The sequence below is a fragment of the Megachile rotundata genome, unplaced genomic scaffold (genome assembly GCF_050947335.1).
Source record: "Megachile rotundata isolate GNS110a unplaced genomic scaffold, iyMegRotu1 scaffold1369, whole genome shotgun sequence".
NCBI classification, from domain to species: Eukaryota; Metazoa; Arthropoda; class Insecta; order Hymenoptera; family Megachilidae; genus Megachile; species Megachile rotundata.
In genome coordinates this window covers 10,001-15,000 of record NW_027474665.1, presented here as the reverse complement: position 1 = coordinate 15,000, position 5,000 = coordinate 10,001, and the positions used below count along the sequence as shown (strand labels likewise).

General features: G+C 47.5%; 1 non-coding gene and 1 pseudogene across 1 annotated transcript; both read right to left on the bottom strand.

Moving 5' to 3' along the window:
* Positions 1-1,755, bottom strand: part of LOC143266545 (large subunit ribosomal RNA) — a 5,139-nt pseudogene extending 3,384 nt beyond the window's left edge.
* Positions 1,756-3,575: 1,820 nt separating this feature from the next.
* LOC143266543 (5.8S ribosomal RNA) lies at positions 3,576-3,730 on the bottom strand. Its single transcript, XR_013041502.1, has one exon. It is a non-coding gene; the product is annotated as a 5.8S ribosomal RNA (ribosomal RNA).
* Between the last annotated feature and the right edge of the window lie 1,270 nt (positions 3,731-5,000).

Below are 5,000 nucleotides of genomic sequence, written 5' to 3'. Positions count from 1 at the left end.
ACCCTCCTACTCGTCAAGGCTTCATGGAGAACGGGAACTAAATCCCGTTCCTGCGCACTTGCCGTTGACGGCGGAGTATAGGCGCGACGCTTCAGCGCCATCCATTTTCAGGGCTAGTTGCTTCGGCAGGTGAGTTGTTACACACTCCTTAGCGGATTCCGACTTCCATGGCCACCGTCCTGCTGTCTTAAGCAACCAACGCCTTTCATGGTATCCCATAAGCGTCGACTTAGGCGCCTTAACTCTGCGTTTGGTTCATCCCACAGCGCCAGTTCTGCTTACCAAAATTGGCCCACTTGGCACTCTGATCCAAGAAAAATTTTATCAATTTATATCTCGTGGCTTCATGAAAATTCAAGCAAGCCAGAGATCTCACCCATTTAAAGTTTGAGAATAGGTTGAGGTCGTTTCGGCCCCAAGGCCTCTAATCATTCGCTTTACCAGATGAGACTCGTTATGCGTTCGAGTCGAGTGCCAGCTATCCTGAGGGAAACTTCGGAGGGAACCAGCTACTAGATGGTTCGATTAGTCTTTCGCCCCTATACCCAGTTCCGACGATCGATTTGCACGTCAGAATCGCTACGGACCTCCATCAGGGTTTCCCCTGACTTCGTCCTGACCAGGCATAGTTCACCATCTTTCGGGTCCCAACGTGTACGCTCTAGGTGCGCCTCTTCTCGCAATGAGAACGAGACGCCCCGGGAGTGCGAGGCCTAATCGTAACGAGGCCCATCCTCCCTTAGTCGACTTCACGGACGACTTTCACTTTCATTTCGCCTTTAGGTTTATCAAATCCCAATGACTCGCGTACATGTTAGACTCCTTGGTCCGTGTTTCAAGACGGGTCCCGAGAGTACCCAAAGCAATAGCGTCGCCGACCGGTAATTCAAAGTTTGGCCAGTCCAAGGACTCCGCCTGCCAACAGCCCGCCAGGCCCGGTTACGGCGCTAAGTCCGTACATCCGGTATCTAGACTGGAACGAGCTTGCGGCGGTCCTGGACGCAGTGCGTTCGAGAATTTTGCGGCCCGATACCGTCTGAGTACCGTCGCGCAGTCGGCCGGGCATCCAAGGGGCTGTCATCGTACGCTAAAAGCGACGGACAGTCTTCGCCTCGGGCCTTAGACCGACACGCAACGGGTCGCGACGTTCTACTAGGGGAGAAGTGCACGACTACATAGCCGGAACATTCGCCGCGGGTGGTGTGCCCACGCCGATGGGAAACCCGCCGTAACGGGACCATCCGGGGCACTATCGCACCAACACGGGAGCCAGCTTCGTTGACGATGAATCTCCCCATTCGATCTTTTGGGTTTCTCGGGTTTACCCCTGAACGGTTTCACGTACTCTTGAACTCTCTCTTCAAAGTTCTTTTCAACTTTCCCTCACGGTACTTGTTCGCTATCGGTCTCGTGGTCATATTTAGCCTTAGATGGAGTTTACCACCCACTTAGGGCTGCACTCTCAAGCAACCCGACTCTAAGGAGAGATCCACCCGAGACGCGTACCGGTCGCTACGGGCCTGGCACCCTCTATGGGTAAGTGGCCCCATTCAAGATGGACTTGGACGCGATTCGATGTCTCGGGATAAACGGATCCTCCTGAACACTACATTTCCCAGCGGCGTTAACCGCGGGATTCAGTGCTGGGCTCATTCCTGTTCGCTCGCCGCTACTAAGGAAATCCTTGTTAGTTTCTTTTCCTCCGCTTATTAATATGCTTAAATTCAGCGGGTAATCTCGCCTGCTCTGAGGTCGTCGAAATTTTATTATTTCTTTTCAAAGTTATACCACAAACTGTACGCTCTTTTCGGGGTTTCGACACGTAATACGAAAGGTATATTAATACCAACGACGCACAGGGATTATGTCGTTCGATTTTTTCCTTGTATCGTTCGATAACCAACTATTTTTCTCTTTTCGGATCAACACAATATCGTCGACTACTCGAAGGTACGTACGAGCCAAAATGAAAGCTCGGTGTCTCCTCTCTCTTTTGTTCGACAAAAGAAAAAAGGCACTTAAAACGCCGCATATTCGGGCAGGCGGGACAACGACAAAAAAAAAAAACGACGACGACGACGTCCGGTTGTTCTCGACTCGCGTCGGAGTATATATGTATATATTATAATCGGATATATCTTTTTATCTATCCAGGGCGCGTTAAAACAAACGACGAGGAGAGACTACGACAACGAGGAGATAAAGGTCGGACACCTTTTCTTCTTACCCTCGGCGCGCTCTCGCACACGATCGTTTCATGTTTCTTTTGTCCCCTAAAGGATACATATACCGTTACAACATATTTACGTTCGAATATACACTCGACGGTCGATAAACCGTAAAGACGCATCGTCCGATACGTTTTTTCTTTTGCTGTCGCGTTCCGACGCAAAATCCCAAGAAAAGGGCGAGAATGCCAGAGACAGCCATGTAAACCATCGGTGACTTATCATGGTCCAGAGAATAAAGGGTTAAAGGAAAAAAGAAATCCCATTTTTAACGTGCGTGGTACACCTTCGTCGTGTATATATCGTTCGATGAAACCACGAGCGCACAAAAGGAGGAACAAAAGCGTTTCGAGATCGATCTTCGGTGTAAATGTCATTGTTCATTTGCGTTCGACCGTTGTTCGATAAAAGAAATTTAACACACGAACAACAATGAAGGGAGACTCTCGCAAGACGATCACCAAATAAGCGTTTATCGTTCGATCGGTCCGGGTTTTTCAACGTCCGTCCGGCACAATTATGCACTTCGAGGACTGGACGACCGGAACCCGTATTGGGATCGCGCGGTCTTCCGCTTCTAATCAACGACAACGAAGCGATCTGCGCTTGTAAATGTTAAAAAAAACGTGGCGAAGCTACGATCTCGTAATAATTTAACCGTGAAAGAGCTTCCGTCGCACGTTTATTTTTAACTTTTCCCCTCGTTGTATAAACTTTCGCACCGTCGAAAAAAAAATTCGACAATCATTTCAGACAACGTCGGGAGCGCGGAGAAACGCCGTAAACACGCTCTACTCTCGGCTTGCTTCCTTCAATTGGTGTCTAACAATTCTCTCGCAGGGCGAAGAATCATTTTCTCTCTCGTCTAAATATCCTTCTGTAGTTAGGTGTTTTCGACTCGGGAGCGCTCTTTCACGGGCGGTCGTATATGGTCTCTTTTAGGGGTTTAACTAGAAACCACGACTCACGCAAGCCGAGATAAGCGCATTCCGCCGAGAAGATCCTAAAAACTAAGAATTGCGAGATATACGAAAATGTTCTTCTGTCGCCTGTGAAAAAAATGAACACTAGCAAAGAGAGGGCGAGACACGAACGTTCCATTTAACATTCTCCGCGTCAAACGCCGACGAAATGTCCAACCATCGCTCGTACGTTTTCGCCAATTTCGCAAGTTGTTCTCTCTCTCGCGTTCGACCATCGGATCCCGCTCCGAAACGTTCGACTTTTCGGCGTTTAACAGTTTCGTTTTATCTAGTCGAACGACGAGCGGTACCGAAAAAAATTTAACAATGAAGAGAAAACCTTTTGCTGCTAAAGGCAAACGCAAGCAGTCTTTAGTTATATAAACGACCCTCAGCCAGGCGTGGTCCAGGAATTGTATCCGTGGACCGCAATGTGCGTTCGAAATGTCGATGTTCATGTGTCCTGCAGTTCACACGTTGACGCGCAATTAGCTGCGTTCTTCATCGACCCACGAGCCAAGTGATCCACCGTTCAGGGTAATCGTATAAAAATTTTTGTTCATATTTAACAACTCAGCGTCTGAAAACCAGTATGTACGTGATTTATTTAACCTGGTTTATAAATTCGTTCGATTGTCCATAGAATACTAACTCCAATCCAAGCGCAAGATCGAGTATCGGTATTCGGACGTCGTCCCGTCATAGCTCTGTTCACAGATTTACCCGAGCTGATTGATGATTAAGACGACACGATAACGTCCATGGACGGGTAAAGGACCGTATAAAACTACAGAACCGCCGATGAAACAACGCTCTGTGACGCATTTCTCTTCGTGCGGCGAGTTTTCAGTCCGTTCCGGGTGGTAAAGTCATTCAAAAACCGTGGAAAATACGAAACGCGCTGTCGCGCGTAACACAGAGTCTCCTGCTCGCTGCTTACATATATTGGACGTCTTGGCGGTATCGCGAGATTCAATACGGACACTCCATGGCCGGCGTCAGATCGGTCTACCAACGAAGGAGACTACGCTATCGTTTTCGCTTCTCAGCCGGTCCGTAAAGCGATACGTTACCATATCGTCCGTCGTAAGCAGGCGGACTCTCGTGAAGTTGCGACTTCGTTCGTCGAAGCGGTTTCGTGGTTCGATTTCCATCGGTTACCCGGACACCCCCCGCGTGAAAGCCTCCGTGTCACACTCTAAATTTCGTTTCTCGTTTAACACGAAATAGAGAGAGGCTAAAAGGGGGTGTTCCCTTTGGTCCAAAGACAAAATTTATAGAGAGAAAGAAAATAAAATGAGAGTCTCTCACGAAGCGGGCGAAAAAAAAAAAACAAGAAATTTAACAATTTTTTTTCGCAAACCCATGCATTTCGTTACCAAACGTCCCAAAATATTTCTTTATATTCTCTCTCGTGTTTTCACACGGGGTCGAGAGAGTACGCAACACGAATCAAGAATAAAAATTATAGAAAGGAAAGTCCGATAAGAATATTTCGAGATTCTTATAACCTTCACCTCTTCCTTACTTCTCCGAAATCTCTCCGCTTTCCTGGCGCGTATCTATTTAACAATTTCGATTCTCTCCTCCTTTTAACTCAGACGTCGCAACGAACGGGTACACCATGCATACGATCCATTTTTTACATAACGAACCTTCTGCCGGTAAAATTCGCGACAGATTCATTTATGTATAGATATATTTTTATATGAGAATGTTCGGGATTTTCCTTCGTGTTCAAGTTGAACATTCTTGTTACGACGACTTTTTGTATTTATCGAAGGATCGTGCGGTACCCGTTAATAAGAAG